The sequence below is a fragment of the Schistocerca nitens genome, chromosome 9 (assembly GCF_023898315.1).
Source record: "Schistocerca nitens isolate TAMUIC-IGC-003100 chromosome 9, iqSchNite1.1, whole genome shotgun sequence".
Taxonomy (NCBI): domain Eukaryota; kingdom Metazoa; phylum Arthropoda; class Insecta; order Orthoptera; family Acrididae; genus Schistocerca; species Schistocerca nitens.
In genome coordinates, this window is record NC_064622.1 from 419280092 (window position 1) to 419303555 (window position 23464).

Here is a 23464-nt window from a genome sequence, read left to right on the forward strand (position 1 = left end):
TTTCAACATGAAGAACTACAAGGCTGTAACTACACCCATTATAAATAACAATGATACCGAAGAAAGTCCTTGCAACTCTGAATTTCCATACAAGCAAGCTGTTGGAGCACGTATGTTTCTGATGTGTGGCAGACGTCCTGACATTGCATATGCTGCCAGTGTTGTATCAAGAAATCTTGAAAATGAACAGATCGTGATGTAGTGAAAGTTAAAAGAACCTTACGATACCTGAGAGGCACAACAAATTATGGACTTGTATATAAAAACAATTCTAAGAAGCAGGTTTTAGAGTGTTCTTGTGATGTTGACCATGTTGGTGGTGATCCTGGCTCTGGGCGCTCAACATCTGGGGTCCTTTGTCAGTACTTTGGGGCACCTATCTTCTGGATTAGTCAAAGGCAATCTTCTGTTGCCATAGCCACAACTGAAGCTGAGGTTGTGGCTGCCAGTGATGCTGCTTGGGAAATTGTCTGGATCAAGAAGCTTCTGACAGAAATGAACCAATTGGAGGCAACACCAGTTCTGCAGGCTGACAACAAAACTGCTATCCGGCTTGCCCAGAATCCTGAGTTTCACTGAAGAATGAAGCATATTCATAAAAGGCATTTCTTTGTTCATGAACTAGTCAGCGCTTATGAAATCACAGTTGCAAAAGTAGACACTGTAGAACAACTTGCTGATATACTAAAAAAGCCACTGTTTTACATTAGATATCAGTATTGATGTAATAAGATTAGACTTCGCAAGTTATTAAATAAGGGAGAGCGTTAATGTGTTTCACATCTTTGGTGTTCTTTAATAACTAAATAACTAAAGTCAGTATTTCATGTTCAGTGGTTGGTAATATGCACCTGTGTGTGGTTTCTCTGTATGTTGTTGTTGTTGTTGTTGTTGTTGTACGTGCTTTGTGTTGAACTGGTACCTAATGAACCATGTGTATTTACAAGTATGCAAATATTAGTTTTCTAACAAAATCTCAGCATGCAGTAAAAGGCAGTCATCAGATCAGCGAAGTTAAACGCTGTCAGACAGGGCTATAATTTGAATGGGTGACCATTCGGTCTGCCGGGCACTGTTGGCAAGTGGGGTGTACTCAGCCCTTGTGAGGCAAACTGAGGAGCTACTTGATGGAAAAGTAGCAGCTCCAGTCATGTAAACTGACTAACGGTCAGTGGTATCATGTGCTGACCACAAGCCCCTCCACATCCGCATTCAGTGACGCCTGTGGGCTGAGTATGACATGGCGCCCAGTCAGTACCGCTAGAACTTCATGGTGCCTGTTCACGCAGAGTTTAGTTATGAAAAAGCAGTAATAACACAATTTTTGTAGCAAAAGGAGCCATTTCTGGGCAATTTAGAACTTCCAAGTAGGACCAAAGGTTCTAACGATAAAGATGTATTAAATATAAGTTTGTATCGTATTAGAGTTCAAAGGGAAGAAGAAAAAGGATGTAAGAGTCATCCTCTGGAAGGAGGACCAGAAACAGATGCATGGAAAGTTGATGAAGGGATGGTGGATGAGGCACATTAAAAAGGGTACAACGTTTCCTGCTCTATGGGAAACTTCACAGTGAGGCGACTGTGCGTACTTGAGCCGGGTAGAACAATGCATTCTTTCCTTGTTCTATTCTCTTCCTCTTTTGTTTAATCTATTGTTGGTAGTCTTCAGTATGTACATATATACAACTGAGAAGTGAGGAAGTTATTGAAATGCAAGAGAATATGTGAAGTAAGTCAATGGTTGGATACACGATGTCATGAAGATGTCATGATAAACGTAAAATCCCGAAAGTAACAGTGTCAATAGAGTTTTGAAATATAGAGAAAATAACAAGGGGGACATGAAGTGAAAACAAGACAACATTCTGGGTAAACCACAATATTGGAAGTAACACTCTGTGATATACAAGTATGAACAGTGTTTTTATGGTTTAAGTTAAATAGGTTACAAGAGGAATAAATATAATAGAAATGTAACTTGGAACTAAGGTAACAGTGCAGAACGTGTAGTATATACAAGGGCAAGAATCTGATGTTAAGAAGATGAATGATTTGTGTCACAAACAGGTGTGTGATCTGTATATTTTATGTAATTGGCTAAGGAAATAAGAAACTGAGCAGTGTGGAGCACCAGAATAGGTGGACTCAGAAGTATAAATATAAAAAAATCCAGTGATTTAGTAAATGTAGCAAATGCAATCAAGAAAGAATGATTTTCAGTGTATGAAAAACAAAAAAGTACAATAATGGAAGGGAAAAGTCTATGGAGTCATGAGTGGTATTCCTTGGACAGAGTAAATCATAATGAGTAATAATGGTAAGCTTCCATCACTGAAGTCATGACTAAAATTATTCTGAAAATATTTGGAAAAGGTAGTGTAACAAATTAATCTGTGTGTAGTTAGAATACAAACTTTGTTACATGGTGTGGAAAATGGTGGCCTTCAGGTGTCATTGTGAGGCTTTTATTCTGAGATTTATAAACCTATCTCACATTAGAGAAAGATGGCTCTGGAGTAGGGATTGGAGTGGACCATGGTGTTGATGAGGAAGAAGGTGTCATGGGAGACATGGTGGACAGCAATACTCTCTTTTGTCCCATGTCTAGGGATATATTTTTCCCACGTGGAATGTTTCCCTCTATTATATAACAGAGGGGAACATTCCACGTGGAAAAATATATCTAAAAAGAAAGATGATGAGACTTACCAAACAAAAGCGCTGGCAGGTCGATAGACACACAAACAAACACAAATATACACACAAAATTCAAGCTTTCGCAACAAACTGTTGCCTCATCAGGAAAGAGGGAAGGAGAGGGAAAGATGAAAGGATGTGGGTTTTAAGGGAGAGGATAAGGAGTCATTCCAATCCTGGGAGCGGAAAGACTTACCTTAGGGGGGAAAAAGGACAGGTATACACTCGCACACACACACACACATATCAATCCACACATACAGACACAAGCTTGTGTCTGTATGTGTGGATTGATATGTGTGTGTGTGTGTGTGTGCGAGTGTATACCTGTCCTTTTTTCCCCCTAAGGTAAGTCTTCCCCCTAAGGTAAGTCTTTCCGCTCCCGGGATTGGAATGACTCCTTATCCTCTCCCTTAAAACCCACATCCTTTCATCTTTCCCTCTCCTTCCCTCTTTCCTGATGAGGCAACAGTTTGTTGCGAAAGCTTGAATTTTGTGTGTATATTTGTGTTTGTTTGTGTGTCTAACGACCTGCCAGCGCTTTTGTTTGGTAAGTCTCATCATCTTTCTTTATATATATATATATATATATATATATATATATATATATATATATATATATATATATATAAAAATAAAGTGATAGACACACAAACAAACACAAACATACACACAAAATTCTAGCTTTCGCAACAAACGGTTGCTTCGTCAGGAAAGAGGGAAGGAGAGGGAAAGATGAGAGGAAGTGGGTTTTAGGGAGAGGGTAAGGAGTCATTCCAATCCCGGGAGCGGAAAGACTTACCTTAGGGGGAAAAAAGGATGGGCATACAGTCGCACACACACACATATCCATCCGCATATACACAGACACAAGCAGACATTTGTAAAGGCAAAGAGTTTGGGCAGAGATGTCAGTCGAGGCGGAAGTACAGAGGCAAAGGTGATGTTGAAAGACAGGTGAGGTACGAGCGGCGGCAAATAGAAATTAGAAATTAGCGGAGATTGAGGCCTGGCGGATAGCGAGAAGAGAGAATATGCTGAAGGGCAAGTTCCCACCTCCGGAGTTCTGACAGGTTGGTGTTAGTGGAAAGTATCCAAATAACCCGGACGGTGTAACACTGTGCCAAGATGTGCTGGCCGTGCACCAAGGCATGTTTAGCCACAGGGTGATCCTCATTACCAACAAACACTGTCTGCCTGTGTCCATTCCTGCGAATGGACAGTTTGTTGCTGGTCATTCCCACATAGGAGGCTTCACAGTGTAGGCAGGTCAGTTGGTAAATCACGTGGGTGCTTTCACACGTGGCTCTGCCTTTGATCGTGTACACCTTCCGGGTTACAGGACTGGAGTAGGTGGTGGTGGGAGGGTGCATGGGACAGGTTTTACACCGGGGGCGGTTACAAGGGTAGGAGCCAGAGAGTAGGGAAGGTGGTTTGGGGATTTCATAGGGATGAACTAAGAGGTTACGAAGGTTAGGTGGACGGCGGAAAGACACTCTAGGTGGAGTGGGGAGGATTTCATGAAGGATGGATCTCATTTCAGGGCAGGATTTGAGGAAGTCGTATCCCTGCTGGAGAGCCACATTCAGAATCTGATCCAGTCCCGGAAAGTATCCTATCACAAGTGGGGCACTTTTGGGGTTCTTCTGTGGAAGGTTCTGGGTTTGAGGAGATGAGGAAGTGGCTCTGGTTATTTGCTTCCTCAAACCCGGAACCTTCCACAGAAGAACCCCAAAAGTGCCCCACTTGTGACAGGATACTTTCCGGGACTGGATCAGATTCTGAATGTGGCTCTCCAGCAGGGATACGACTTCCTCAAATCCTGCCCTGAAATGAGATCCATCCTTCATGAAATCCTCCCCACTCCACCTAGAGTGTCTTTCCGCCGTCCACCTAACCTTCTTAACCTCTTAGTTCATCCCTATGAAATCCCCAAACCACCTTCCCTACTCTCTGGCTCCTACCCTTGTAACCGCCCCCGGTGTAAAACCTGTCCCATGCACCCTCCCACCACCACCTACTCCAGTCCTGTAACCCGGAAGGTGTACACGATCAAAGGCAGAGCCACGTGTGAAAGCACCCACGTGATTTACCAACTGACCTGCCTACACTGTGAAGCCTTCTATGTGGGAATGACCAGCAACAAACTGTCCATTCGCATGAATGGACACAGGCAGACAGTGTTTGTTGGTAATGAGGATCACCCTGTGGCTAAACATGCCTTGGTGCACGGCCAGCACATCTTGGCACAGTGTTGCACCGTCCGGGTTATCTGGATACTTCCCACTAACACCAACCTGTCAGAACTCCGGAAGTGGGAACTTGCCCTTCAGCATATCCTCTCTTCCCGCTATCCGCCAGGCCTCAATCTCCGCTAATTTCTAATTTCTATTTGCCGCCGCTCGTACCTCACCTGTCTTTCAACATCACCTTTGCCTCTGTACTTCCGCCTCGACTGACATCTCTGCCCAAACTCTTTGCCTTTACAAATGTCTGCTTGTGTCTGTGTATATGCGGATGGATATGTGTGTGTGTGCGACTGTATACCCGTCCTTTTTTCCCCCTAAGGTAAGTCTTTCCGCTCCCGGGATTGGAATGACTCCTTACCCTCTCCCTTAAAACCCACTTCCTTTCATCTTTCCCTCTCCTTCCCTCTTTCCTGACGACGCAACCGTTTGTTGCGAAAGCTAGAATTTTGTGTGTATGTTTGTGTTTGTTTGTGTGTCTATCGACCTGCCAGCGCTTTTGTTTGGTAAGTCTCATCATCTTTCTTTTTAGATATATTTTTTCCATGTGGAATGTTTCCCTCTGTTATATATATATAAAAACAAAGATGATGTGACTTACCGAACAAAAGCGCTGGCAGGTCGATAGACACACAAAATATGTCTGCTTGTGTCTGTATATGTGTGGATGGATATGTGTGTGTGTGCGAGTGTATACCTGTCCTTTTTTCCCCCTAAGGTAAGTCTTTCCGCTCCCGGAATTGGAATGACTCCTTACCCTCTCCCTTAAAACCCACATCCCTTCGTCTTTCCCTCTCCTTCCCTCTTTCCTGATGAGGCAACAGTTTGTTGCGAAAGCTTGAATTTTTTGTGTGTGTTTGTGTTTGTTTGTGTGTCTATCGACCTGCCAGCGCTTTTGTTCGGTAAGTCACATCATCTTTGTTTTTAGATATATTTTTCCTACGTGGAGTGTTTCCCTCTATTATATTGATATCAGTAATTTGAACCCAACAATTACGTTTGTTATTGACGCTGTTCCATTTCGAAATCTTTCCTGTCGTCTCTTTTTCTCTTTATTTTCTCTTTCTGTTTTTACCAGTAGTCTCACTTTGTATTCGCCTTCTGCTTTTCACCGTAATCTACTATACAATTTTTGCTCTAAATATGTCTGCTTGTGTCTGTATATGTGTGGATGGATATGTGTGTGTGTGCGAGTGTATACCTGTCCTTTTTTCCCCCTAAGGTACAAAATTCAAGCTTTCGCAACAAACTGTTGCCTCATCAGGAAAGAAGAAAGGAGAGGGAAAGACGAAAGGATGTGGGTTTTAGGGGAGAGGGTAAGGAGTCATTCCAATCCCGGAAGCGGAAAGACTTACCTTGGGGGAAAAAAGGACGGGTATACACTCGCACACACACACATATCCATCCACACATATACAGACACAAGCAGACATCTCACAAGCAGACATATTTAAAGACAAAGAGTTTGGGCAGAGATGTCAGTCGAGGCAGAAGTGAAGAGGCAAAGATGATGTTGAATGACAGGTGAGGTATGAGTGGCGGCAACTTGAAATTAGCGGAGATTGAGGCCTGGTGGGTAACGGGAAGAGAGGATATACTGAAGAGCAAGTTCCCATCTCCGGAGTACGGATGGGTTGGTGTTGGTGGGAAGTATCCAGATAACCCGGACAGTGTAACACTGTGCCAAGATGTTCTGGCCGTGCACCAAGGCATGTTTAGCCACAGGGTGATCCTCATTACCAACAAACACTGTCTGCCTGTGTCCATTCATGCGAATGGACAGTTTGTTGCTGGTCATTCCCACATAGAATGCATCACAGTGTAGGCAGGTCAGTTGGTAAATCACGTGGGTGCTTTCACATGTGGCTCTGCCTTTGATCGTGTACACCTTCCGGGTTACAGGACTGGAGTAGGTGGTGGAGGGAGGGTGCATGGGACAGGTTTTACACCGGGGGCGGTTACAAGGATAGGAGCCAGAGGGTAGGGAAGGTGGTTTGGGGATTTCATAGGGATGAACTAACAGGTTACGAAGGTTAGGTGGACGGCGGAAAGACACTCTTGGTGGAGTGGGGAGGATTTCATGAAGGATGGATCTCATTTCAGGGCAGGATTTGAGGAAGTCGTATCCCTGCTGGAGAGCCACATTCAGAGTCTGGTCCAGTCCCGGAAAGTATCCTGTCACAAGTGGGGCACTTTTGTGGTTCTTCTGTGGGGGATTCTGGGTTCAAGGGGATGAGGAGGTGGCTCTGGTTATTTGCTTCTGTACCAGGTCGGGAGGGTAGTTGCGAGATGCGAAAGCTGTTGTCAGGTTGTGGGTGTAATGGTTCAGGGATTCCGGACTGGAGCAGATTCGTTTGCCACGAAGACCTAGGCTGTAGGGAAGGGACCGTTTGATGTGGAATGGGTGGCAGCTGTCATAATGGAGGTACTGTTGCTTGTTGGTGGGTTTGATGTGGACGGACGTGTGAAGCTGGCCATTGGACAGGTGGAGGTCAACGTCAAGGAAAGTGGCATAGGATTTGGAGTAGGACCAGGTGAATCTGATGGAACCAAAGGAGTTGAGGTTGGAGAGGAAATTCTGGAGTTCTTCTTCACTGTGAGTCCAGATCATGAAGATGTCATCAATAAATCTGTACCAAACTTTGGGTTGGCAGGCCTGGGTAACCAAGAAGGCTTCCTCTAAGCGACCCATGAATTGGTTGGCGTACGAGGGGGCCATCCTGGTACCCATGGCTGTTCCCTTTAATTGTTGGTATGTCTGGCCTTCAAAAGTGAAGAAGTTGTGGGTCAGGATGAAGCTGGCTAGGGTGATGAGGAAAGAGGTTTTAGGTAGGGTGGCAGGTGATCGGCGTGAAAGGAAATGCTCCATCGCAGTCAGGCCCTGGACGTGCGGAATATTTGTGTATAAGGAAGTGGCATCAATGGTTACAAGGATGGTTTCCGGGGGTAACAGATTGGGTAAGGATTCCAGGTGTTCGAGAAAGTGGTTGGTGTCTTTGATGAAGGATGGGAGACTGCATGTAATAGGTTGAAGCTGTTGATCTACGTAGGCAGAGATACGTTCTGTGGGGGCTTGGTAACCAGCTACAATGGGGCGGCCGGGATGATTAGGTTTGTGGATTTTAGGAAGAAGGTAGAAGGTAGGGGTGCGGGGTGTCGGTGGGGTCAGGAGGTTGATGGAGTCAGGTGAAAGGTTTTGCAGGGGGCCTAAGGTTCTGAGGATTCCTTGAAGCTCCACCTGGACATCGGGAATGGGGTTACCTTGGCAAACTTTGTATGTGGTGTTGTCTGAAAGCTGACGCAGTCCCTCAGCCGCATACTCCCGACGATCAAGTACCACGGTCGTGGAACCCTTGTCCGCCGGAAGAATGACGATGGATCGGTCAGCCTTCAGATCACGGATAGCCTGGGCTTCAGCAGTGGTGATGTTGGGAGTAGGATTAAGGTTTTTTAAGAAGGATTGAGATGCAAGGCTGGAAGTCAGAAATTCCTGGAAGGTTTGGAGAGGGTGGTTTTGAGGAAGAGGAGGTGGGTCCCGCTGCGACGGAGGACGGAACTGTTCCAGGCAGGGTTCAATTTGGATGGTGTCTTGGGGAGTTGGATCATTAGGAGTAGGATTAGGATCATTTTTCTTCGTGGCAAAGTGATATTTCCAGCAGAGAGTACGGGTGTAGGACAGTAAATCTTTGGGAGGGCTGTTTGGTTGAATCTGGGAGTGGGGCTGAAGGTGAGGCCTTTGGATAGGACAGAGGTTTCGGATTGGGAGAAAGGTTTGGAGGAAAGGTTAACTACTGAGTTAGGGTGTTGTGGTTCTAGATTGTGTTGATTGGAATTTTGAGGTTTTGGAGGGAGTGGAGCTGGAAGTGGGAGATTGAGTAGATGGGAGAGACTGGGTTTGTGTGCAATGAGAGGAGGTTGAGGTTTGCTGGAAAGGTTGTGAAGGGTGAGTGAGTTGCCTTTCCGGAGGTGGGAAACCAGGAGATTGGATAGTTTTTTGAGGTGGAGGGTGGCATGCTGTTCTAATTTACGGTTGGCCTGTAGGAGGATGCTCTGAACAGCCGGTGTGGATGTGGGAGAGGAAAGATTAAGGACTTTTATTAAGGATAGGAGTTGACGGGTGTGTTCATTGGCTGAGTTGATGTGTAGGTGAAGGATTAGGTGGGTGAGGGCAATGGATTGTTCAGTTTGGAACTGGTATAGGGACTGATGGAAAGAAGGGTTGCAGCCAGAGATGGGAACTTTAAGTGTGAGGCCTTTGGGGGTAATGCCAAATGTCAGACAAGCCTGAGAAAATAGAATATGGGAGCGTAATCTGGCTAGGGCGAAGGCATGTTTGCGCAGGGAATGTAAATAAAACTTAATGGGGTCATTGTGGGGGTGTTGTGAGGGTGACATGGTATTAGAAGGTGGAAAGTGTAAAATGAGGCGAAATGAAAATGAAAATAAAAATATATGGGGAGAGATAAAGGTGAACTGGAAAGTAACTGAATATCTGGTGTGAAAAAAGGCGAGTAGGTGTTGGTTACAGCTGGGCTATGTTGGACTTGGGTTGGTAGACAACGATGTGCACAAAGGTTAGGTGGTTGTGTTGCCGCCAAAACACGTTAAAGGACGGAGAAATTCGGGAAAACTTCGAAAAACTGCGTGTAATATATTAAAAGGAGTGGTTTTGTGGTGGCAGATTATGAAAACGAGGCTAACAATTGTCTGACGAAGAAATAATGACGTTAAAACCCTGAAATGAGATCCATCCTTCATGAAATCCTCCCCACTCCACCAAGAGTGTCTTTCCGCCGTCCACCTAACCTTCGTAACCTGTTAGTTCATCCCTATGAAATCCCCAAACCACCTTCCCTACCCTCTGGCTCCTATCCTTGTAACCGCCCCCGGTGTAAAACCTGTCCCATGCACACTCCCTCCACCACCTACTCCAGTCCTGTAACCCGGAAGGTGTACACGATCAAAGGCAGAGCCACATGTGAAAGCACCCACGTGATTTACCAACTGACCTGCCTACACTGTGATGCATTCTATGTGGGAATGACCAGCAACAAACTGTCCATTCACATGAATGGACACAGGCAGACAGTGTTTGTTGGTAATGAGGATCACCCTGTGGCTAAACATGCCTTGGTGCACGGCCAGCACATCTTGGCACAGTGTTACACTGTCCGGGTTATCTGGATACTTGCCACCAACACCAACCCATCCGAACTCCGGAGATGGGAACTTGCTCTTCAGTATATCCTCTCTTCCCGTTACCCACCAGGCCTCAATCTCCGCTAATTTCAAGTTGCCGCCACTCATACCTCACCTGTCATTCAACATCATCTTTGCCTCTTCACTTCTGCCTCGACTGACATCTCTGCCCAAACTCTTTGTCTTTAAATATGTCTGCTTGTGAGATGTCTGCTTGTGTCTGTATATGTGTGGATGGATATGTGTGTGTGTGCGAGTGTATACCCGTCCTTTTTTCCCCCAAGGTAAGTCTTTCCGCTCCCGGGATTGGAATGACTCCTTACCCTCTCCCCTAAAACCCACATCCTTTCGTCTTTCCCTCTCCTTTCCTCTTTCCTGATGAGGCAACAGTTTGTTGCGAAAGCTTGAATTTTGTGTGTGTGTTTGTGTTTGTTTGTGTGTCTATCGACCTGCCAGCGCTTTTGTTCGGTAAGTCACATCATCTTTGTTTTTAGATACACACACACATGACAAATAAAATAGTGTAACTATTGGTGCATGTTTTCTTAAAATATATAGTGTTAAATGTTGAGGGGAGTTCTAAAAACTGGTAAGACTATAAAGGACATGAAAATGCCAGAATTGAAGGCTGTGACCAGTTTGGGGCAGGAGAAAATGTGAGAAAGTGAAATATACCTACATGATGTAGAAATAAAGGAAAGAGAAGTTTATCATGTACCGATATTTAGAGCTCATGGATGTTTCAAAAACAATATGAGAAGGTTGAGACATGGCAGTGGTAGATTCTTCCACTTTGCATGCTCAGCACGCTCATAGCTAATCTGTCGATAAATCAAAATAATGGAGAGTGATTAGTATATGCAATCACAGGATGATGTACAGACAATTTGATTAGAGTGAGTTTTGCGAAAACATGCTTTGTGATTTGAGTGTTAGATCTCAAGATATATCAGTTTCAACTAAGCACTGAAATTAGAATTTGTAGGGCCACCTGAAGGCAGGAAGCTACCATTGTTGCATAGGGAGGAAAGGGAGGGGGAAGGGTGGACAATGGCACCATGTCATTAGGGCAGGCAGGAGAGCATAGTTGCAGAGGGGTTCGGAGAGCTGACATAAGGTTTTGCTAAGGCGCAAACAATTAGTAAGACTGAATTTCTGAGGGCAGATATCCCTTGGAAATCAGCAAATGGACGAGTCCAAGGAAAGGACGACCAAGGAAAAAAAAAATAGTACATCCAAAAAACGCTTTTTAAGACAATAAAAATGAAGTGAAAATTTTTCAGAGAGTACTGCTAAAGAGTATCCACTGGAGAAACCAATATAGGACACTGCAGTTTCGATAGACAAATAATTGATAAAGTGGCTTGTCTGATGTCACAGCAGCCTCAAAAGTTCTAAATAAGACAGACAGGCCATTGAATGGAAGAAAACGTCTTGGGGCCTGGCTGATGTCGGACCTACTTTGGACTGTAATCCACCTTGGTTACATCATATGTTTTCTATTTGTTCATTTCATATTGAATAAGACTAAATAGATACAATCACATAGGCAGTCTTTTTAGTTGCCGTTTCAATATTTAATTTTGCTGGTGGCAATATCTACAGAATTAGATGGAGGCAGTTTAAGTGAACAAAGCATATGAAAGGGTCACATCCTGAATCAACCAACTGTCGGTCAGTGGGTTGAGGGCTTCATTGGTATACTGGCTCATTGTTGTAACAAGATGTCGAACATGGTTGAGTCTAGGTTGTTGGTGTGAGTTTTGTTCTGAGGAAATCGTGTGATTTTATTGAAGGCAGAGTCCAAAACTTTCCTAAGAGCTACATGGCACAGCATCAAAGTGATTTTAAGGTTATCTGTAACTAAGTTCGATACAATGGGATTGTTTTGTATCCACATTAGTTTGTCTCCCAAACTCCCTGAATTCAGATAAGTACTGTTGTCAATTTTGCATAAATGTTGTACATGTGTAATGTCAACTTCATTGGTAAGTAACTGGCCTTGAAAAAATAGTTGATTTTACCAGATAGTCTGTTCTTTCTCTGTTGGTACACTGACCCTTTTCCGAGTGTTATTGTAGTCATGCAAGATTCAGTGATGTGTGCAGCATAAAAAGAACTGCATCATAGGTAGGGATTGTGTGGCTGGACTTAAGGCACGCACTCGCTAAACAGTTCTATGACAAAATGAAATCCTGCACTCCTGTTGGACCGTTGATTACCGTCACATGCAAGTTGTTCTGTATTACATTACGTTTACTGCCTTGGTTCTTTCTGTCGATGCAGTCCAGTGTATTTAAATGTATTAACATCAAATTGATAAACTATGTTCACAAAATAACTGAGAGGTCAACTGTGTTACAGTTTACGTTAAAATTTCAATGAATGTTGTTGATCAGTAGAACACAGGTAGCTAACACAAACAACAGTCGGAAATTACCGGTAAATAATGGTTTGTGTCTATTAGTATGGCTTTCACAAAGTGACAATCTGAGAGAGAAAAGGTTGTAATGAAATATTTCTATCTGTAACATTGCTAACTGTGGTAAAAATGGACCAAATTTGTGAATGAGCAACTCTGTAGTTTTAGCCCGAACTGAAAAGTTAAGCAATGAGAAACAAAAAATGGAATGGACTACAGGTGCTTACTAAGATGTGTGATTGCATGTCAGTGTTAGAAATATAGAATGGTGATATGGGAGGAAATAAGAATAGTCCAACATAGTTGGGCAGATGTTGACACTAATCTGTGTGTGCTCTCGAGTCAACAAAAGCTCTTCCCCATCCAACACGTCTAAGTAGACTGTGAATGAAAGCATTAAGTTTCATCAAACTGCACTATTGTCGATGAAGTTAAATAAATAACCAAGTGTAAGATCACAAAATCGTAGAAGATTAGAACATATACTCACTATCCTCCTTGTTCTCGAGGCTGAAGGCCATTCTGCATAGTGTGCGGAATGCTAATTTCTCCAAGGTAAAATTAGCTCCTTCCCGGACAACATTTCTGAGTAGTACTAGACACTGAAGGCCAATTTGTCTAGCCAGATGGGTAGTTGCTGTTCTGGACCAAAATGCTCCTCACCACCAAGTAGGCCTGATTAGACAGTGAAGAAACTGGTTACATTTCATCAAAGTGTATGTTTATAGATCATGGTAAGAATTGCAGAAGAATGTAAGAACACAGTATCACAACAGACTGAAACATGTACTCACAGTCCCATTTCTTGCACTCGAGTTTGAAGACTGTTTTATCTAGTGAGCAGAATGCTTGTTACTCTGCGCCAAATTCAGCTCCTTTCTAGACAACAGGCCTGAGTAGTACTTGGCCGTGAAGGCTGTTTTGTTGGCGAGCAGAATACCTGCTGCCCTGGACCAATATAGTCACCCTCCAGCCAGCAGGCTTGAGTAGACTGTGAACAAAAACGGTTCCTTTTTATCAAAATGTACCCACATCGTTAGAGGTAAAAAATATAAACAAGTGTGTGAACAAAATATCAAGCAGACTGGATCATGTACTCACCATCCTACTTCCTATTGTCGAGTCTGAACACCATCTTGCCTGGTGAGCAGAATGCTTCCTGCTCTGGGCTGAAATCAGCTTCTTCAAGGACAATAGATCTGAGTAGTGGTTGGCTCTGAAGGTCGTTTTGTCAATTGTTCAGAACAGTTGCTGCTTTGGAACAAAATCAGCACACTGCCAGCAAACAGGGCTGAGTAACTGTGAACAAAAGAACTATATTTCATTAAAATACACCCCAGTTGATCAATGTGAAAAATATAAACCAGTGTAAGAAGACATTATCACAGGACACTGGATTGGATACTCACCATTTTAGTTCCTTAGGTCGAGTTCGAACGCCGTTTTGCATGGCAAGCAGAATTCTTGCTGCTCCAGGATATAATCAGATCCTTTCCGGCCAACAGTGCTTGGTCCTGAAGAGTGTTTTGTTTAGACAGCACAACACTTGCTGCTCTGGGCCAGTATAGTCACTCTTCTGTCCGGCAGGACTGTGTAGACTGTGAACAAAAAGGTTACATGTTATCAAGATGTACCCATATCGATAGAGGTACAAAATATAAACAAATGTGTGTACAAAATGTCAAGCAGACTGGATCATATACTCACCATCCTACTTATTGTGCTCTAGTCTGAATGGCGTTTTGTGTGGTGAGCGGAATGCTTGCTGCTCTGGACTAAAACCAGCTTCTTCCCGGCCTACAGGTCTGAGTAGTGCTGGCCACGAGGGCCATTTTGTGGAGTGTGCAGAACAGGTGTTCTTTGGGGCCAAAATTGGCACACTCCCAGCTAACATGCTTGAGAAGACTGTGAACAAACAGGTTAAAGTTTATCAAAATGTACCCATATCGACAGAGCTAAAAAAATATAAACAAATTTATGAACACATTATCACATCAGTGCTGATTGTATACTAACCAGTCTACTTCTCACACTCAACTTCTAGCGCGCAGAATGCTGGCTCCGCATGGGGCAGAGCAAGTTCCTGTCCACCTGACATGCCTGAGTGCACTGTGAAGAAAAAGATTAACTTTCATGAAAATGCACCCTTGTTTACAAAGGTAAGAAACATAAAGTGGTCTAAGAACACAATAAAATTTACAAAACTGATTAGTTAGTTGTGCAGTAAATTTAATCTCAACTGTTTACACCAAGAGATGTATAAGTTTACAGTGTAGAAAACATAGGGTAAAATGTTGTTATGATCAAAACACAAATGTCGCGTGAGTATCTACAGCAAGTAGTTTAGTTCTTGTGTTCGATGCTGAGCAGTGGTGGAGCAACTTAGTAGTGTTTTGGAGAGTGGATAGTAAGCATTTTATCCATTGCTGTAACTTTTTATTATTTAACGCTGGTTAAGACAGTCATACAGCCATCCAACACACCATTCAAGCAATTCTATCTTTGCAGCATAAATTCAGAAAATTTTCATCCCTCGACTACACTATCACACACACACACACACACACACACACACACACACACACATACAAACACACATTAATTTCAGAGTTGCTGACTGCATAAGTCGTCACGGTGGGTTTATTCTTTTTGGGAATAGCTATCTTATTTCCATATTGTCTGCAATGAGGATGCTCGATAATAGGTTCAAAGCAATGACATCGGTATCAGGCAGAAGCGGCAGGATGGTGGAAGGTCTCCTGTATCCCACATACAGAATCTGATGAAGTAGTATGCATGTCCCATATTTCCATCGCTGGTAGGCAAACACGATGTGGTTAACTTCATCTCACACTCTGTATTGCCATGTAGTGAGCCCACCCTCCTAGTTATGTAAAAATGTGATTTAAATGGTTATTGCTTGAATTTTAGAAGTGCCAATGCTTCATAAGCACCTTGCAGTATAGTTCACCTAGTATACATGTGGAGTTGTCGTATATCCACTGCCTTATAAAAAAAAGAGTGAAACTCCCAGAAACCATGGTCAGATAACAATGTAACTTCATCTATGTTCACACAATCCATGCATTTAAAACTTCCTGACAGATTAAAACTGTGTACCGGACCAAGGCGCGACGTCTGGAAGTTTCATATTAGCGCACACTCCGCTGCAGAGTGAAAATCTCATTCTGAATCCACGTATTTCTAAAAGATTAGTGTAGCAATTCTCTAAGACAGAATGGCCACCAAACTACGTTAGTGGTGTTCATGTTTGGTGTTGTACCGGAACTGGTAGGATATATAAGGAACATGAACAGCTTCAAATGTTGAGTGGTCACTGTAAATGACATTTATATGCTGCATACACATGAGAGACAGCATTACCAGCTCCTGACTGGACTGAAAGTAGCCTCACAATGGGCGTCCATTTGGTTGGCTGGTCAAATAATGCAGTGTCAAGATGTCACATTGGTTTAAAATTGAACACACACACACACACACACACACACACACACACATATGTGTAGGCTACTGTTTACACTACAACACAAATGTATCCATCTGGAGTGATGCCATGACTGGGAAGTACAGACTGCTCACGAATGGCTTTGCACTGAGTTCAGCAATAAATCGTTGTTCTACATTACCCTGACGACAATGGTCAACGAGTGTGGTGGCAGCATGGGGAGAGGTCCCATTCATCCACTGGTTTGGAGAGACACAATTTGTTTGCACCTGGTCTCATATTGAGATGAGCTATCAGATACGATTTCAGGTCATGGCTGGTAGAGATTAACTGAACTGTGATAGCACCCTGGTTTGACATGGACATGCTGCACCATCATGCATTATCTCTCATGTGACAGTATCATGTTGCATTTTTTTAACAGCACAATGCCTATCCACACATGGATGTATATCTGTGAACTGTCTGTGTAACTGAGATACCCTTATGGCCTGCAAGATCCCTAGATCTATCCCTGATGGTGCATGATTTAGACCAGTTCGAACATCAATGACGTCGTCATTCCTGTATCCAGAATATCAAGTATGATTACAATCGTCGTGGGTTGGGATACCTCAGGAGAAACTCTTTCTAACCAATTTAGATCATGCATCCAGGCAGGAGGGATTTCAGCATCTTGCTGATAAATGAAGTAATTTTGACTCAGTGTGTTAATCACTGAAATAGCATCATGTATCCTCTCAACTCATGAAATTTCATTTCATCTCCTCCGCCTTTTCTGGGCATTTCTCTATTTTAGTCAAACAGTGCAACTTGGACTCCACTACAGCGATGTCCTCTGATAGAGGAAGATGTTATCCATTTGTGTCTTAATGCTTAATTTTATTTTGATTACAGATGACATGTTCTGGATCTCATCGTACTCTTGACTGCTCCTGGTAATCTCTTATTTCGCTAACCTCTCAACCATGTTAGCCCAATTAGGATGACTATTTATCCTATCTGCAAAAAGGGACAAAAATATTGTTTCAGGCCATGGAGGAAGTATATCTAAAACAGTAAATTTTATCAATGGTGTTAGTTCCTCTGTGACGAATATTTATAAAAAGGGAACTAACGAGAACTTATTTGGAAATGAAAGTATTTGCATGTGTAAATGCGATTGGCTTCTTGCAGCATCAATTGACAGTGACAGTAACATTTCAAAAGACATTTCTCTCCTTACATCTTTTCATTTTGACAACTGACTTTTCATGAATATGAATTTTTCACTTTTATTCATTAATTACTTCTTCTTCTTTTGAGACTGCCTTTGTTCTGCATCATGCAAAGGGTCGGCAGTGTTTTGTACAGAACTGAAATGGTTAATTTTAAGGGACAGCCGGAATTCTTTCCTTCACCACCGCATACTCCCCCCCCCCCCTCCCCCCTCCGGGATGGAATCAGTGTACCCCAGCTGCCTGCGACGAGAGTAAACCATGAAATAGTGTGAACAAGAGCATCCTAAGACTTTGTAGTAAATATCTCAACTCTAGACAAAGGAGTGCACCTCTTGTGGGTTAATTTTAAGGGCTTGCCGGATTACTGGTCTGGGGGCATGTATTGGTTCAGTACAGAATTGTGTCATAAAACTGTTGACCCAGTCCTGACACAAGCTAGCTAGTCCACAGCTGATGTAACTGGTTCTTGATATCCTGGATAGTTTCACTGGGATGGAGATGGCGTATGAGCTGATGTCTCATATATACTATTGGGTACAGAGCTAATAGCTAAACATAACACAGAGAGCTGATAGGGACGCATGTTGCATGTGGACGATCGTTGTCCTCTTGAAAAATGGCGGCATGATACTTTCTCATAGAAGGCACCACATGAAGATGCAGGATGTAAGTGATGTACTATTGTGCCGTCAGAGTTCCCTTGGTCAATACCAGCCACTACCGGAAGTGATACCCGATTTTTCCCTACACTGGAAGAATCATACAGCAATACTCCAAATGCAGCCTTTTGTGTTGTGGTGTTAATGCCAGCCTACACATGGCATAGTAATCCCCTAGTCTGGCTGCTGGTTGTCTCTGACCAATGTTGCGGGATGACACAGAATGTAGAGGGAGTCCATTAATTGTTCTCAAATAGCAGACAAGGATATCTAAGGGTTACAATATGTTTCGTGCACAATAAGGAGAATCTCCCTTGTGGTGTAATCATAAGTGTTTGATTGGAACCAAAAGTTCAAAATAAGACAGACAGGCCATTGAATGGAAGAAAACGTCTTGGGGCCTGGCTGATGTCGGACCTACTTTGGACTGTAATCCGCCTTGGTTACATCATATGTTTTCCATTTGTTCATTTCATATTGAATAAGACTAAATAGATACAATCACATAGGCAGTCTTTTTAATTCCCGTTTCAATATTTAATTTTGCTGGTGCAATATCTACAGACTTAGATGGAGGCAGTTTAAGTGAACAAAGCATATGAAAGGGTCACATCATGAATCAACCAACTGTCGGTCAGTGGGTTGAGGGCTTCATTGGTATACTGGCTCATTGTTGTAACAAGATGTCGAAGATGGTTGAGTCTAGGTTGTTGGTGTGATTTTTGTTCTGAGGAAATCGTGTGATTTTATTGAAGGCAGAGTCCAAAACTTTCCTAAGAGCTACATGGCACAGCATCAAAGTGATTTTAAGGTTATCTGTAACTAAGTTCGATACAATGGGATTGTTTTGTATCCACATTAGTTTGTCTCCCAAACTCCCTGAATTCAGATAAGTACTGTTGTCAATTTTTCATAAATGTTGTACATGTGTAACTTCAACTTCATTAGCAAGTAACTGGCCATGAAAAAATAGTTGATTTTACCAGATAGTCTGTTCTTTCTCTGTTGGTACACTGACCCTTTTCCGAGTGTTATTGTAGTCATGCAAGATTCAGTGATGTGTGCAGCATAAAAAGAACTGCATCATAGGTAGGGATTGTGTGGCTGGACTTAAGGCACGCACTCGCTTAACAGTTCTATGACAAAATGAAATCCTGCACTCCTGTTGGACCGTTGATTACCGTCACATGCAAGTTGTTCTGTATTACATTACGTTTACTGCCTTGGTTCTTTCTGTCGATGCAGTCCAGTGTATTTAAATGTATTAACATCAAATTGATAAACTATGTTCACAAAATAACTGAGAGGTCAACTGTGTTACAGTTTAAGTTGAAATTTCAATGAATGTTGTTGATCAGTAGAACACAGGTAGCTAACACAAACAACAGTCGGAAATTACCGGTAAATAATGGTTTGTGTCTATTAGTATGGCTTTCACAAAGTGACAATCTGAGAGAGAAATGGTTGTAATGAAATATTTCTATCTGTAACATTGCTAACTGTGGTGAAAAATGGACCAAATTTGTGAATGAGCAACTCTGTAGTTTTAGCCCGAACTGAAAAGTTAAGCAATGAGAAACAAAAAATGGAATGGACTACAGGTGCTTACTAAGATGTGTGATTGCATGTCAGTGTTAGAAATATAGAATGGTGATATGGGAGGAAATAAGAATAGTCCAACATAGTTGGGCAGATGTTGACACTAATCTGTGTGTGCTCTCGAGTCAACAAAAGCTCTTCCCCATCCAACACGTCTAAGTAGACTGTGAATGAAAGCATTAAGTTTCATCAAACTGCACTATTGTCGATGAAGTTAAATAAATAACCAAGTGTAAGATCACAAAATCGTAGAAGATTAGAACATATACTCACTATCCTCCTTGTTCTCGAGGCTGAAGGCCATTCTGCATAGTGTGCGGAATGCTAATTTCTCCAAGGTAAAATTAGCTCCTTCCCGGACAACATTTCTGAGTAGTACTAGACACTGAAGGCCAATTTGTCTAGCCAGATGGGTAGTTGCTGTTCTGGACCAAAATGCTCCTCACCACCAAGTAGGCCTGATTAGACAGTGAAGAAACTGGTTACATTTCATCAAAGTGTATGTTTATAGATCATGGTAAGAATTGCAGAAGAATGTAAGAACACAGTATCACAACAGACTGAAACATGTACTCACAGTCCCATTTCTTGCACTCGAGTTTGAAGACTGTTTTATCTAGTGAGCAGAATGCTTGTTACTCTGCGCCAAATTCAGCTCCTTTCTAGACAACAGGCCTGAGTAGTACTTGGCCGTGAAGGCTGTTTTGTTGGCGAGCAGAATACCTGCTGCCCTGGACCAATATAGTCACCCTCCAGCCAGCAGGCTTGAGTAGACTGTGAACAAAAACGGTTCCTTTTTATCAAAATATACCCACATTGTTAGAGGTAAAAAATATAAACAAGTATGTGAACAAAATATCAAGCAGACTGGATCATGTACTCACCATCCTACTTCCTATTGTCGAGTCTGAACACCATCTTGCCTGGTGAGCAGAATGCTTCCTGCTCTGGGCTGAAATCAGCTTCTTCAAGGACAATAGATCTGAGTAGTGGTTGGCTCTGAAGGCCGTTTTGTCAAGTGTTCAGAACAGTTGCTGCTTTGGGACAAAATCAGCACACTGCCAGCAAACAGGGCTGAGTAACTGTGAACAAAAGAACTATATTTCATTAAAATACACCCCAGTTGATCAATGTGAAAAATATAAACCAGTGTAAGAAGACATTATCACAGGACACTGGATTGGATACTCACCATTTTAGTTCCTTAGGTCGAGTTCGAACGCCGTTTTGCATGGCAAGCAGAATTCTTGCTGCTCCAGGATATAATCAGATCCTTTCCGGCCAACAGTGCTTGGTCCTGAAGAGTGTTTTGTTTAGACAGCACAACACTTGCTGCTCTGCGCCAGTATAGTCACTCTTCTGTCCTGCAGGAATGTGTAGACTGTGAACAAAAAGGTTACATGTTATCAATATGTACCCATATCGATAGAGGTACAAAATATAAACAAATGTGTGTACAAAATGTCAAGCAGACTGGATCATATACTCACCATCCTACTTATTGTGCTCTAGTCTGAATGGCGTTTTGTGTGGTGAGCGGAATGCTTGCTGCTCTGGACTAAAACCAGCTTCTTCCCGGCCTACAGGTCTGAGTAGTGCTGGCCACGAGGGCAATTTTGTGGAGTGTGCAGAACAGGTGTTCCTTGGGGCCTAAATTGGCACACTCCCATCTAACATGCTTGAGAAGACTGTGAACAAAAGGGTTAAAGTTTATCAAAATGTATCCATATTGACAGAGCTAAAAAAATATAAACAAGTTTATGAACACATTATCACATCAGTGTTCATTGTACACTAACCAGTCTACTTCTCGCACTCAATTTCTAGCGCGCAGGATGCTGGCTCCAGATGGGGTAGAGCAAGATCCTGTCCACCTACCATGCCTGAGTGCACTGTGAAGAAAAAGATTAACTTTCATGAAAACGCACCCTTGTTTACAAAGGTAAGAAACATAAACTGGTCTAAGAACACAATAAAATTTACAAAACTGATTAGTTAGTTGTGCAGTAAATTTAATCTCAACTGTTTACACCAAGAGATGTGTAAGTTTACAGTGTAGAAAACATAGGGTAAAATGTTGTTATGATCAAAACACAAATGTCGCGTGAGTATCTACAGCAAGTAGTTTAGTTCTTGTGTTCGATGCTGAGCAGTGGTGGAGCAACTTTGTAGTGTTTTGGAGAGTGGATAGTAAGCATTTTATCCATTGCTGTAACTTTTTATTATTTAACGCTGGTTAAGACAGTCATACAGCCATCCAACACACCATTCAAGCAATTCTATCTTTGCAGCATAAATTCACAAAATTTTCATCCCTCGACTTCACTATCACACACACACACACACACACACACACAAACACACATTAATTTCAGAGTTGCTGACTGCATAGGTCGTCACGGTGGGTTTATTCTTTTTGGGAATAGCTATCTTATTTCCATATTGTCTGCAATGAGGATGCTCGATAATAGGTTCAAGGCAATGACATCGGTATCAGGCAGAAGCGGCAGGATGGTGGAAGGTCTCCTGTATCCCACATACAGAATCTGATGAAGTAGTATGCATGTCCCATATTTCCATCGCTGGTAGGCAAACACGATGTGGTTAACTTCATCTCACACTCTGTATTGCCATGTAGTGAGCCCACCCTCCTAGTTATGTAAAAATGTGATTTAAATGGTTATTGCTTGAATTTTAGAAGTGCCAATGCTTCATAAGCACCTTGCAGTATAGTTCACCTAGTATACATGTGGAGTTGTCGTATATCCACTGCCTTATAAAAAAAAGAGTGAAACTCCCAGAAACCATGGTCAGATAACAATGTAACTTCATCTATGTTCACACAATCCATGCATTTAAAACTTCCTGACAGATTAAAACTGTGTACCAGACCAAGACGCGAAGTCTGGAAGTTTCATATTAGCGCACACTCCGCTGCAGAGTGAAAATCTCATTCTGAATCCACGTATTTCTAAAAGATTAGTGTAGCAATTCTCTAAGACAGAATGGCCACCAAACTACGTTAGTGGTGTTCATGTTTGGTGTTGTACCGGAACTGGTAGGATATATAAGGAACATGAACAGCTTCAAATGTTGAGTGGTCACTGTAAATGACATTGATATGCTGCATACACACGAGAGAGAGCATTACCAGCTCCTGACTGGACTGAAGTAGCCTCACAATGGGCGTCCATTTGGTTGTCTAGTCAAATAATGCAGTGTCAAGATGTCACATTGGTTTAAAATTGAACACACACACACACACACACACACACACACACACACACACACACACACACATATGTGTAGGCTACTGTTTACACTACAACACAAATGTATCCATCTGGAGTGATGCCATGACTGGGAAGTACAGACTGCTCACGAATGGCTTTGCACTGAGTTCAGCAATAAATCGTTGTTCTACATTACCCTGACGACAATGGTCAACGAGTGTGGTGGCAGCATGGGGAGAGGTCCCATTCATCCACTGGTTTGGAGATACACAATTTGTTTGCACCTGGTCTCATATTGAGATGAGCTATCAGATACGATTTCAGGTCATGGCTGGTAGAGATTAACTGAACTGTGATAGCACCCTGGTTTGACATGGACATGCTGCACCATCATGCATTATCTCTCATGTGACAGTATCATGTTGCATTTTTTTAACAGCACAATGCCTATCCACACATGGATGTATATCTGTGAACTGTCTGTGTAACTGAGATACCCTTATGGCCTGCAAGATCCCTAGATCTATCCCTGATGGTGCATGATTTAGACCAGTTCGAACATCAATGACGTCGTCATTCCTGTATCCAAAATATCAAGTATGATTACAATCGTCGTGGGTTGGGATACCTCAGGAGAAACTCTTTCTAACCAATTTAGATCATGCATCCAGGCAGGAGGGATTTCAGCATCTTGCTGATAAATGAAGTAATTTTGACTCAGTG

General features: G+C 42.6%; 1 protein-coding gene and 1 long non-coding RNA gene across 4 annotated transcripts in view; one reads left to right on the forward strand and one right to left on the reverse strand.

The window, feature by feature from the left end:
* Positions 1-23464, forward strand: part of LOC126203645 (uncharacterized) — a 461213-nt gene that overhangs the window by 139879 nt on the left and 297870 nt on the right. The gene's annotated exons all lie outside the window — the stretch shown is intronic.
* The window catches only part of LOC126203646 (uncharacterized), a 48565-nt gene that overhangs the window by 6592 nt on the left and 18509 nt on the right, over positions 1-23464 (reverse strand). For 2 of the 3 annotated variants that reach the window (XR_007540326.1, XR_007540325.1), the window contains 12 exons: positions 21308-21400; positions 20999-21196; positions 20701-20889; positions 20393-20590; positions 20086-20282; positions 19782-19966; positions 14581-14673; positions 14272-14469; positions 13974-14162; positions 13666-13863; positions 13359-13555; positions 13055-13239 (listed from right to left, as the gene is read on the reverse strand). This is a non-coding gene — a long non-coding RNA (uncharacterized LOC126203646). Of the gene's footprint in view, positions 1-13054; positions 13240-13358; positions 13556-13665; positions 13879-13973; positions 14163-14271; positions 14470-14580; positions 14674-19781; positions 19967-20085; positions 20283-20392; positions 20591-20700; positions 20890-20998; positions 21197-21307; positions 21401-23464 lie in introns of all 3 variants that reach the window. The other variant, XR_007540327.1, reaches the window with a different exon arrangement.